The 13666-nt window shown below is 35.3% G+C and overlaps 1 protein-coding gene and 1 long non-coding RNA gene across 3 annotated transcripts in view; both read left to right on the top strand.

The window, feature by feature from the left end:
- LOC108972029 (venom serine protease-like) overlaps positions 1-13666 on the top strand; it is a 91850-nt gene that overhangs the window by 17225 nt on the left and 60959 nt on the right. The gene's annotated exons all lie outside the window — the stretch shown is intronic.
- Positions 7798-8817, top strand: LOC108972030. The gene is made up of 3 exons (XR_001993598.1): positions 7798-8102; positions 8164-8293; positions 8363-8817. It is a non-coding gene; the product is annotated as an uncharacterized LOC108972030 (long non-coding RNA).

The raw sequence follows: 13666 nt of genomic DNA, 5'->3' as shown, positions 1-13666 counted from the left end.
TAAAAAATTGTAATTGAAAACATAAATGTGTACAAAACTACATATGCGTATTGAGCAATGGCAATATTGTTCAAATGAAAACAAACAAAGATGGCTGACTTCTGCGTTTTTTCCACGTTCTGAACTGTTCACACATTTTGGCTCGATAAGGAAGGAAAAGGAATTAAGGCCATAGCGTTTTTGACGGGTTCTGCTACAAATATTAATTTTATGCTCGATAGATTTTTTTTTGGTCTTAACTCAATTCAATACAGTTGTTCACTTTTATAATTCTCCTTTTTGTAGTGTTCTTTAAACAAAATCAATTTCCTTGTATTTTCACTGTATACCCTGAATATCTTTAGTTAGTTACTTCTGCCTTAAGTTTGTTATACGAAATTTGCAGTATTGCGGTAATTACTGCGCAGCTGGAACACACTCTGTATGTAAGAATTTTTGTAATAAACTGATACAAAATAGTATCTTGAATACCATATAATTCATATTGTTAGACTATATAAACATAACAGGAATATGTTTCGCCGCCTTACGTTTGGCAAAATTGCTCGAAATTTTTAAATATTCGTTAAAAGTAAATGTTCACAACACTCACACTAATTTTTTAATTTAATATACAATTACCTATGAGCCTCGGCTCTCAAGTCTGTTCCGAAGAATATCTTCCGTGACGCCTTCAATGCTTGGAAAATGAGCTGGCAGCGCTGCATCAATCAATACATTTTTTTAAATCTACAAGTCCTTTTACTTTCCGGACAAACTCTGTATAAAAGGCGCAATACTTGACACAAGTTATAATTGTTTGCAGAAATAGTACAGCTTACTAAAATGTTTTTTGTGGAGCAGAAAGAAGTGTTTTCTCAGTTAATAGAGAAGTTAATGTCACTTGAGTATAAGTCAGAGGACATCTATTGCTACACCGCAAGTAATATCAATTTTGTTGATCAAAGGTAAATGAAGGAAGACGACCCCTTACATGAACAGCTATGAATAAGCTGTAAACTAACAAGTAATGAAGGGCTAAGTTCGGGTGTCACCGAACATTTTATACTCTCGCATCAAATACCGTATTTGTGTAAAGTCTTATTCCGCTATCATCATTGGTTCCTAATGTATATATTATAAAGAGAAGGCATCAGATGGAATTCCAAATAGCGTTATATTGGAAGAAGGCGTGGTTGTGAACCGATTTGACCCATATTTCGTACATGTCATCAGGGTGTTAAGAAAACATTTTGTACCGAATTCCATTGAAATCGGTCGAGTACTTCCTGAGATATGGTTTTTGGTCCATTTTCAATTTTAAAAAAGCCTGCGCGCAGCTTCCTTCTGCCATTTCTTCCATAAAATTTAGTGTTTCTGACGTTTTTTGTTAGGCGGGTAACGCAGTTTTAGTGATTTTCAACATAACCTTTGTATAGGAGGTGGGCGTGGTTATTATCCGATTTCTTCCATTTTTGAACTGTATATGGAAATGCCTAATTGAAAGAACTCTGTAGAGTTTGGTTGACATAGCTATAGTAGTTTCCGAGATATGTACAAAAARCTTAGTAGGGGCGGGGCCACTCCCACTTTTCCAAATAAATTATGTCCAAATATGCTACTCCCTAATGCGATCCTTTGTGCCAAATTTCACTTTATCTTAATTTATGGCTTAGTTATGACACTTTATAGGTTTTCGGTTTTTGCCGTTTTGTGAGCGTGGCAGTGGGCCGATTTTGCCCATCTTCGAACTTAACCTTCTCATGGAGCCAGGAAATACGTGCACCAAGTTTCATCGTGATATCTCAAGTTACAGCTTGCACTGACGGACGGATAGACGGACGGACAGACAGACATCCGGATTTCAACTCTACTCGTCACCCTGATCACTTTGGTATATATAACTATATATCTGACTCTTTTAGTTTTAGGACTTACAAACAACCGTTATGTGAACAAAATTATAATACTCTCTTTAGCAACCTTAATGCGAGAGCATAAAAAGGAAGAACTAATGAATGAATAAGATCGCGCGAGGACTAAATATTTCCAAGCGTTTGCAAAAGGTATTAGGCACAAGAACAGAYGAAACATAAGCCAAATCCAAGGAAGCCGGCGATATGTTTAATAAGCTATATTAAGTTAAAAAAGGATATTGTTACTGCTAATTTTCACCAATGCTTGTACTACTTTAAACATGTGTCATAAATCATTGCAAAGGAATAACCTTTCTTTAGAGTAGTAGTCTGGTAACTTACGCCTATTTTCATGACTTCTTTGGAGGGTGGTTTCTTATAAGAAAATAAAAATTAATTATCTTGAATATTTAGTGTTTTTATTTGCATATTGAAAATATAAAAAAAAATTATTTGAAAAAATTTAATATTTTATTACTATTATTATTGTCATTCGAAGTTGGAACCTCAGAAAAATGCACGACGGGGGTGATGTTATCTGAAACCAAAAAATTCTTTATTGTTCTGGCCATGTCATTCTGGTCGGAACTACTGAAGTTTAATTTCAAGGGTAAATAACAAACTGACAGACTTTGAAAAAAAACTCCTTTTATTTTAACAAAGAAAGGGTTGTAAAATAAAAACTTAAGGGCGAAATTCTCGTTTGTACCGACGAGTATTATAAATGTGTAAAACAGCCTGTTGAAATTTGAAAGCAATTGGTTCAGCAAAAAAAAATTTAGGACCCGGGTCGACCAAAAAAACAATGTTTTGAGAAAAACGCGTTTAAAGTTCAACAACTCTGAGAGAGAGGACTCCGAGGCGCTCTAAAAAACCTACAACTCCCGAAATATTTCGAGTTTTTGTCCGAAATTTTCACAGTTTTTCTCAAGACATTGTACTTTCAATTTAAGCAGAAAAAATTTTTCGATTTTTTGAACCTAAGTTACCAGACTACTACCTTAAATATGGACGCGACAGGAAACCATTTTTTGTTTTTATTCGTAATTGCTTAAGAACTCGTAACTATTACGTAAAATTATTGACTGATTTGAAGTAGAAATGAGCGTCACTTATAGAGCTCTTGTTAAGGCGACCAAACTTTTCTTTTACTTGAAATCGGCGGTAATAAACATCATTACAATATTTGCATTTTTCTTTGCGCTAGGTCGTATCGAGAGAACGCAAATTCCTATATAATAGCCAAAAAAAAATATGCAACCGTTTAAATAACAGAAAAGGGGCCTTTTCATCATTTCATAGGTAGCTACACATATACACAGAAATTCCCCATCATGGACACCTCCTGAACAAATTTCGCTATTTTCCTAATATTTCGTTCAAGTTATCTTTGATACCAATACGTAATAATAATCAATAATTGTCTGACGCTGGAGCTGTCTAGTTCGTCATTTATCTACTCCTGGTTAACAATTGTTCRCATTTATTAGTTCAATAGAAATGTTGTTATGAGCTACAGTTTCTATATGGGCAGCTCACTTAGCCGTACCAAAAAACACAGCGACGGTGGTGTTCGGTTATGAGGAATTTCGCTGCATATTCATTAGAGCTGGTCAATGCGGGAAATATTGTACGGATCATTATGAGTGACTTTTCGCTTAAGAGAATACGTATCTAAAACATATGTATATCACCCATACAAAAAAATGTTTTCTTGTCTCTTCCAGTTTTAAATTAAAATTATAAATAAAAAACTCGAAAACATTTCGAATGTTCATTAACATACACTTAGAACTTACCTAAAGGTTTTTTAGTATTTAGTATACATACATATTTATTTTCTAAATGTCAATGCCGTTGTCAGAATTATTGTTTTACGCTAGCAAAAATTTTAAAATAATTCCTATATAAGTAATGTATAGTATGTATAATGATTCGTGAGCACTAACTATTGTTAAATATATTTTACATGAGAATTATGTGAAACTCGAGTCGAATTTTTCTCTCACTTCATTGTATAAAATTTTCGCAAATGTTGTGTGGTTCGGCTACGCCACACTTAAGAGTGTAAGAATTTCCATGAATATGTTAGAACAATATTTACTACCCGCTGTTAATATTTTCAAGGTCTTTTCTTGTGGAATRCATATTATATTAGTATTCATATAATAAACTAATCGAGACAATGAAACTTTTATTTACGAATATTGGGGAATATTTTCATACAAATAATTTTCATTGGATAAGATAACGAATTTAAGGCTGTTTTCTCAATGTCTGTTCACCTGTCTTCTGCCCAGTCGGCGTAATTGATTGTACCTATTAAACACCAAATAATTATGGGACCGGCCCATGTGTATGATTTATGATGTTTTTTACTATCCTATCTTCTAAGTTGGTCCGGAGTGGACACTCTTCTCTTTCAGCGGAGTGGAGGCCTTCCTCTTCCTCTGCTTCCCCCGGCGGGTACTGCGTCGAATACTGTCAGAGCTGGAGTGTGTTCATCCGGACAACATGACCTAGCCAGCGTAGCCGCTGTTTTTAATTCGCTGAGCTATGTCAATGTCGTCGTATATCTCATACAGCTCATCGTTCCATCGAATGCAATATTCGCCGTGGCCAACGCGCAAAGGACCATAAATCTTTCGCAAAACCAGACCCATTTGCGTTGCTTCCTTGTCCAGTCTGGAGCAAGCAGAACTAACGGCGCGGGTGTTGAGACCGATGATATCAATATCATCGGCATACGCCAGCAGCTGTACACTCAAATCGAAAATGGTACTTTCTCTATTTRGTTCTGCAGCTCGAACTATTTCTCCAGAAGCAGGTTGAAAAAGTCGCACGATAAGGAATCGCCTTATCTGAAACCTCGTTTGGTATCGAACGGCTCKGAGATGTCCTTCCCGATTCTGACGGAGCTTGTGGAGCAGGTCCACGTCAGCTTACACAGTCGTATAAGTTTTGCAGGGATACCAAATTCAGACATCGCGGCATAAAGGCAGCTCTTTTTCGTGCTGTCAAAAGCAGCTCTGAAATCGACGAAGAGGTGGTGAGTGTCAATTCTCCTTTCACGGGTATTTTCCAAGATTTGGCACATGGTGAATATCTGGTCGGTTGTTGATTTTAAAGGTCTGAAGCYACACTGATAAGGTCCAATCAGTTTGTTGACGGTGTGCTTTAATCTTTCTCACAATACGCTCGATAGAACCTTATAACCGAACTACACACAGTATGCTAAATTTTCTTAAAATCGGTTCAGTAGTTTAGGAGTCAATCGCGGACAAACAACGTGACACGTTATATATATATACTATGTACTAGCAGACCCTGTCACGCGTTGCTATGGATACATTTTTTGTTATTTACATTGTTTTAACTCAGGGAACAGTTACCCCTCAATACAATGAAATTATTATGTACGAACCAARACGGAAACTTTAAAGCTGGTATAAGAATCCACTGGATTGGAATTTAAAGGGAAAGGACTTTTAATACGATTGAACGAAATTTTCATACTATTTAATATGGTAAGAGTTGATACAAAAAATTAATTTCAAAATAATTCTTTTTTATTTAAATTTCTAAGAAATAGTTTTAAATCTTGTTGTTAACTCGGCTATAATCGCTTGAGCGGTGTCTACGTCAATTAAGACGAAAGTTTCAACTCTTTAATAATAATACTCAATATTTTGAATTATCAATACCTTATTCGATTCGACGGTTTTCCTACACGTGAACATTCTACGTTGTTGCCAATAGGAAAAACATGGATTTCCAAATCTAAACCACAAATGGACATTGTTTGGCCTTGAGATTTATTTATCGTCATTGCTAAACCAACTGAAAATTGTAGCTTCTGAAGGTTATCGTAGAATCCGGGGATATCATTGGAATACGTGGCAAAAAGACCACTTCATCTTTAAACTTTCCAGATAATATGGTTGCTTCAAGAATACTTCCGGTGATCTTTTTGATAGCCAAACTTGCAGCATTGCATAATAGAGGTGCCTTCAAATTACGCAGGAGAAAAATATGTAGGTGAACCATTCTTTAATCGAAGATTATATGGTGGCATTCCGGGTGAATTTCAAAATACAGTTGGAAAACTAACACCTTCATTATCTTTAAGAATAATACCGATTGTTTCTAAATACATCAAATCGCCTGGTAACAACTGTTGTATTTGGAAGTTAATTTATTCAACAACAGCCGAAATAGCGCGCTCACTGAGCCAGTTATGATTCCAGTAATTACTCTGTATATTCGGAAAAGTACTCTGAATCCATTAATTTATTTTCTAAGGAAATAAATTATTTGGTAGTTTAATGCTCTTTCAACCCGCTTTAGTCATGCCTCTCTGCTTCGAGCRTTGTTGAGCTCTTTGTCTATTATTTGACAGTCACAATTATCCGTTAGCTCCAATATATCCTAACGGATGACGTCAACTGTTGGCTGGATCGAGTGAGTATTCAATAGATGGCGCTATGTTAAAAACACAAATTTWATAGCATAATAATTACATACTGCTGAAACTAAGGTGTAACCTAAATGTATTTTGTATTTGAATATTATACCATATTCAGACCGACACTTAATCACACTATTTCGGCTGTTGAGTGGTTAATCCCTCTAATCTTATAAATTTATAATGATTTCGCAATACAAAAATGAAAGTTCGAAATCACTTCATCGGATTGACTTGAAAGTGATCCACGCTAAATCTCTCTGTACGACTCTGATTTTGCGCCATCTACTTGTCGGCGTTGGAAATCTATTACATTATTACATTCAGATTCAGATACTACAAAGGGAAAAAATATAAACCACCAAATTTTTTTTACAGCAGTGAATATAATTTCACCTGAAAATCGACTGCCCAAATGAAAAATACGTCCATTATTTCCACTATGTGGAAAATATTTAAAAGAATACGGTTTTTCTTACAAAATACTAAATGACAATGTTTTATTTTACTAAATATTGAGCGATATGAATTCTTGAATGGCAAAAACAACTGTTTTTCATCTTTTGAACGCCAGTGAGAACGGGCTAATTAGTGAAAGGTTTAAATGTAATCTAATCCTTTAAAATTTTCGGTCTGAACATGGTATTAAAATAATTACTGATTATGCTATTAGATTTTAGCTTATATAAAAAGTTTGAATTTTTAACATAGCGCCATCTGTGAGAATCTTTTTGAGCTAACAATAATTCTGACTGTCAAATAATAGACAAATAATATATACTATGTTAGGACCGACATTGGAAACATTTTGAAAACACATTTGAATGTTGTGGAATCTAAGTCGTTCGGACCGACAATGTGTGTTTTCGATGAGTTCTCACTGACAACTATCAAAAGCGGTATTCTTTTGCTTTTGCAAAATTGCACGATGACACAAACTGCAAAAATCCTTTATCGAAATATGCAAGGCCAAGAGAGCACCCATTGCAGAATCTAGTGATATATGATGGAACGAAAATAAACATGGGTTTTGGTCTGACTTATTTTACAGCCATTGCAGTTGATTTTCTGCGTGTGTTTGTTGTAGTGCCGTTGCACCAAAGGGAAATTCGGAAATTTCTGCACGGTGCACGATTTTGCAAGAGCAAGAGAATCCCCCTTAWATGAGAATATCAAGCGACAGCTGTATTTGTATGTGGAATGTAAACAAATATCAAGTGGCAATTTAGGGCTGGCAACACATGTCGTCCAATAACATCGACTAAACTAGAGCAGGCACCGATTATAATGAGTGGAATGTAAGTTTTCAAGTAGTTTTCAGCGAAAACTGTGTTTTCGTTTGACAGATTTTACATGAACGAAAACACAGCTTTCGTGCGAAAATCAGTTTTTCCCACGAAAACATGTTTTCGTTTTCGGTCCGAACATAGTATTACATTCTACTCATTATAATCTGTGCCTGCTCCAGTTTAATCGAATTTTTTGGAAGACATATTTTGCCGGCCCTAAATTGTCACTTGATATTTGTTTACATTCCATATGAAAATACAGCTGTCACTTGATATTAATTTCAAAAATGGAAAAACAAAAAATATAAGAAAAGAATTGTGGCAGAGTAAAGTAAGTCCTAGGAAAAACAACCACATAGTGGAGGAAATGGCAATGGAGTTGCAGCAACAAGGTTTGCATTTCATGGCGAGTGAAATAAAATCGAAAATGCACAATCTTTCACAGAGATATAGGTATGTAATTAAATAAAATTAAGGAAAAATAGAGTTTTTACATATATATCATGTTTTACAGGAAAGAGAAGACAGCAGTCAGGTCAACTGGTGGTTCTTCCTCGCAGCGGCCACTTTATGWTAAAATGAGAGGCGTACTGTTGCCGTAGCAACGCCGAGAGCTTAGTGGAGGAAAGTATTCAATGAAAGAAGTAAGAAACATTTGTTTTGTAATTCAATATATTATTTATATTTACATACATATGCACATTTTTAAAAAGGTTCTACTAACTTGGAACCATTCCAAATTTCGGTGGAAACGGCAACGTCTTCTACATTTGTTGCTGCATTTCCATTGTCATCACCGGTTTGTCTACCATCGCCGTCAGCGATGCCGATATCGCCAACCGATACTTCTTCGCTACCAGTACCGTCTCCCGAGCCGAGTGATTCTATTAAAAAAAGAGGGAATCATTTTCAGAGCATTATATTAAAAAAATTTGAAAAAATTTAAAAACACCTCGAGCAAGCAAGTCAGGAATCCATGGAAACCCGCAAAGAAATTAAGGACTTGACAAAAAAAAATGGTTGAAAAGACAATAAACTGAAATGATGGAACAATATATGAAAGACACTAAAGAAACAAATGAACGATTACTTCAGTTTCTAAGTAATTAAAAATAATAATAATAATGAATMCACGTATTATCTGTTTGATAATATACATATGTTTAACGTTGACATGAATTAGTTTTTATACGGAAAATAAAATTAAATTTTGTTTGGTGTGTACAACTTTATCTTTGATTCAATATATGTATATGTAATTGTGTAAGATGTAGACATTGTGATACAATGTACACATGTACTTACCAAAATATGTACAGAGTGCTACCCGAATCATTTCTCCATTAATTGGGTCGTCAGATGCATATGAAATATCGCACGGATTCTGTCGTCTAGTCTCCAACTCTTCCAAAGTTTAGCGTGTCGTTGTTATCATTTACAAAATTGTGAAGGACGCAACATGCTTTTATTATGGAGTTGGCATTCCGTACAGAGTTGTCAATTCCTTCTCCGATGCGTCGAAAGCGGACCTTTAGGTATCCAAAAGCATTTTCGACAACTCTACGTGTTTCCGAAAGAGTGTAGTTGAATACCTTCTCACCATTATTGTTATTTACGCTTCATTTGTTGTTTGCTAAATAGAAAAGCCGAAACCCCAAAAATGAATACTGGCACATTTACGCCTGAAATATCTCTAGACATGTCGCTCAGTAAAGGAGAACTATCCATTTCTTTCTTAAGTGATGACGTCTCATAAATTTGAGAGTCATAACATCGCCCGGGACTTCCTACGTTTATGTAAGTAAAACGGTAACTGAAAATACATTGTAAACATTACTTACCTTACTTACATATGTACTAATATGTATATTGAGTTTCTAGACTTTACTTAGCATCAACTAATGCAATTAAAACAGTGTAATGCTATCCTTTATAATTATAATAATCCACAGCTTCGTCAAATGATGGATGAATCTCAATTTGGCATTGGTCTGTAAACAATTATTAGAACATTAGCGCAAATTTAAGATTTTATAACCAATATTTACCAATTGCTCCTAAGCATTGTGGGAATCCAATTACCTCGAATTTCTCTGTTTAGAGGCAACATTTTAAAACAGGATGGCKGCAGTAATCTCCAGATTTCGGTGCAAAATTTCAGTAAAATTTCGCAAACCGTAGATTTTCCTACACCGAACATGTTGGTGATACTACGATAATCTGCAGATGACCCTAAAGCAAATAATGTTATAGCCATTCTTTTCTCGATAGGAATAGCTTTTTGGTAATTTGTATCCATTTTTTGTAACGGGCGGAGGATGTCACATAATTTATCAAAGGAACTTCGGTCCATGCRAAGGTTCTATTGAAAAAAAAGCAGATTCGTTTCGTGTTCGCAAAACGTATTCTTACGTTACTGGAATTAATAATATATAATTGAAAACTTTTGCATCAGTAGGAACATATACACACTTTTGTCCAACATGAATTAATCGGCATCCCAAGGTCCTTTATTAAATCTAATACGATTAGATGTTGTTTCTGTAACCCGGCTATATTTTTTGCAAAGGCATGGTACTGAGTAGTAAGACATTCCAATAGTTCTCTTGAAGAATTGTCGATGAGCAGGATATTTATTTGGCTTCTCAAAGCCAATGCTTTCGCAATTAATATCTTTTAGTATAAATTATCTGTAGTAATAATTATAAGCAAATATTGAGGATTTCAAAACATACCATTCTCGTTGCTCAAATGTAAACAAACAAATAAATTTGTGAGCTATCAGTGAAAACTTATACTATGTTCGGACCGACATTGAAAACATTTTGAAAACACATTTGTATGTTGTGGAATCTAAGTCGTTCGGACCGACAATGTGTGTTTTCGATGAGTTTTCACTGRCAACTATTAAAAGCGGTATTCTCTTACTCTTGCAAGATTGCACGATGACACAAAATGCAAAAATCCTTTACCGAAATATGCAAAGCCAAGAGAGCACCCATTGCAGAATCTAGTGATATATGATGGCAGGAAAATAAACATGGGTTTTGGTCTGACATATTTTACAGCCATTGCAATCAATTTTCTGCGTGTGTTTGTTGTTATGCCGTTGCACCAAAGGGAAAATTCTGCAATTTCTGCACGGTGCAAGGTTTTGCATGAGCAAGAGAATCGCCCTCATATGAGAATATCAAGCAACAGCTGTATTTGTATGTGGAATGTAAACAAATATCAAGTGACAATTTAGGGCCGGCAAAACATGTCTTCCAAAAACATCGATTAAACTAGAGCAGGCACCGATAATAGTGAGTGGAATGTAAGTTTTCAATTAGTTTTCAGCGAAAACTGTGTTTTCGTTTGACAGATTTTACATGGACGAAAACACAAGTTTTCGTGCGAAAACCAGTTAAATATTATTACAAGTTATAACTTGAATCTTATTTTTCCCAAAATCCTTTAACTCTTGCAGCAATTTGTGCTGAATAATTGGTTGAACCACCAGATAGCACGATATGTTTCTGAAATTTCTTACGCATAACTGTAGTAAAGAAATAATATTATATCTACGGTGACCATCCGTACTTTCGCAGTACTGTACTGATTTTGAAGCACCTGTTCTGCGGAATTTTTTTTTTTTTTTTTTTTTTAATTTTTCTCTATTCCCAATGCAGGTAAACACGATGTGCTGCGCCATTTGGAATCTCAGAAACATCGAAAAGCCGATATTGCAGATTCTAGCAGCAAAATCGTGATGAGCTTTGTAAGGACATGTACAATAGATGATCAGCGAAGAAAAAGCAACGTAAATGAAGGCACCTGGGCATATCACACTGTACAGCATAATTTTTCATTTCGTTCCAATGACTGCACATCGAAAATCATTAAAATATGTTGTGACGAAAATTATTCATTAGCTCGCACCAAGTGTGAATCTATTGTTTGTAATCTATTAGCACCGCATGCATTACAACTAGTGAAAGCTGATTTTAATGCTATCAATTTTATTGCCGTTTTTTCCGACTGCTCAAATCATGGAAGTATGAAAGTGTGTCCTGCTCTTGTTCGATATTTTCTGCTTGAGACGGGTGTGCAATTAAAAATATTGGAAGTAAATTATCTCCGTGGTGAATCGTCAGATATATTGATAAATTATATTTTTGATCTTATGAAAAAGTTTGCATTAAGTGAGAAGTTACTTGCTGTTTGTGCAGATAACACTAATTGTAACATTGGGGAAAAATAATCTTTTCCATAAATTGGTAGTATCCACTGGCAGCACCCTTATTGGCGTAAACTGTGCTGCTCACATTGTTAATAATCGCATACAAAGTTCAATAGAGTGTCTTCCGGTGGATATTGAAGTCATTGTCGTTAAAATATATTCCTACTTTTATATATACACGGTTAGAGTAGAGCATTTAAAAGAAATTTGTGAAAATGTTGATGCCGAATATAAAAAAATGTTAGGCTTTAGTAAAACAAGATGACTTACTCTAAAGCCAGCTACAGAACAGATCTTAGAACTTTTCAAACCACTTAAAAAATATTTTTTAGAACAGCCTCACTGCCTAAGCCTCTTAAAGCTTTTTTGAAAACTCAACCTCGGAAATGTGGCTTTTCTTTACACATTGCAAACAACGCTTTTTCATAATTACATTATGCAGATTGAATCGCCGAATATTTGCCTGATAGAAGTTGCCTTACTAATGAAGGAACTTAAATTGAAAATCACGGAACGCAGAGATGCAATTTTTGTACCTCTCCTGATGAAGAACCTCATGTGAGAGTTTGAAAAAGCAGGAACTGGAATCTTAAGAGAAATTATAGATCACGTTAAAAACTTTTATAATAATTGTTTTAATTATATAAACCAGTGGGGTCATGCACTTAAAGAGGTTGAGGTAATGGAATGGATTCTTCTGCGCACAGTGCCATCTTGGGATGAGGTTGAAAAAATTTAGTGTATATTATGGAAAAGAGAAGCAATATTAATGACATTGAATTGTTTGATAAATTCACCTGCGTTAAAATGTATGTAACTCCAGATAAACTCATTAAATGGGAGAAAAATAAAAAGCTAGTTGACCAAAAATGAACTGAAATTTTTCAACATTTAAAAAAACAATGTGTAACTTATCAAAATATAAGTAAAATTGTCGAATTCGCAGGTATATGTATATCGATGCCACATCCCATTTAGCATAGTTTCTATTCCATCACGCGCACAGTTTCAAAGTCAGTGGATTGACTTATAATTTTATTACGCATTTTATTAAGCTTTAAGTCTAACTTTGTACTTAAAGTACTAAACGACACTAAACTTAATCAGATATCTCGTGATGTCACAATCGGCGATGTCTATTCGTTGCCAGTAAACTTAATAATTTAATTTAATAATTTTTTCTCGATTCTTCAGTAGAATTTGGCCGGTTCTGTTAGCAGAATTTTTGTGTTTTTTGGATCTGTATAAAGTTTTTTCGGAAGTGCAGTCCCACACGTGGCACATATCCTCCTAATTGCGTCCCACACCAACTACGCCTATTTACGAACTCGAACTTTTGTTGTACTAAGAAACCTACATCTACATACCTAGGAGGATGCAGTCATGTGCAGAAGTTCACGCAAGTGAGGAAAGTTTTCTGATCGCCATTCACTTGGGAGTGGCCAGAAACGATCCTTTTACATATGACTAAAGCAGCTCACGACTTCCGGTCCTTGACCAAGTATCCTCTGGGTAGCCTAAGAACATCCGTTTGAAAGTGAGCTAAAGTGAGAAGGCGAAACATTCCCTGCATAGGGTTGTGCGCTGGGTTTAGGACCCGCCACGTAAAAAAACCACCCCAATAACAACGCAACAACAGCCTCGGATGAGAGACCCCACTTTTGATGACGACTATGGCAAACGAAATAAGGACTACAAATTGAGGGCATGCACCTGGAATGTCCGGTCCCTTAATTGGGAAGGTGCCGCTACCCAGCTGGTTGATGTCCTCGTAAAAATAAAGGCTGACATCACC

The sequence above is a fragment of the Bactrocera latifrons genome, unplaced genomic scaffold, assembly GCF_001853355.1.
Source record: "Bactrocera latifrons isolate USDA-ARS-PBARC rearing strain unplaced genomic scaffold, ASM185335v1 scaffold_370, whole genome shotgun sequence".
NCBI classification, from domain to species: Eukaryota; Metazoa; Arthropoda; class Insecta; order Diptera; family Tephritidae; genus Bactrocera; species Bactrocera latifrons.
Note: the sequence above shows the minus strand (reverse complement) of the source record. Positions and strands in the feature narration are given on the sequence as shown.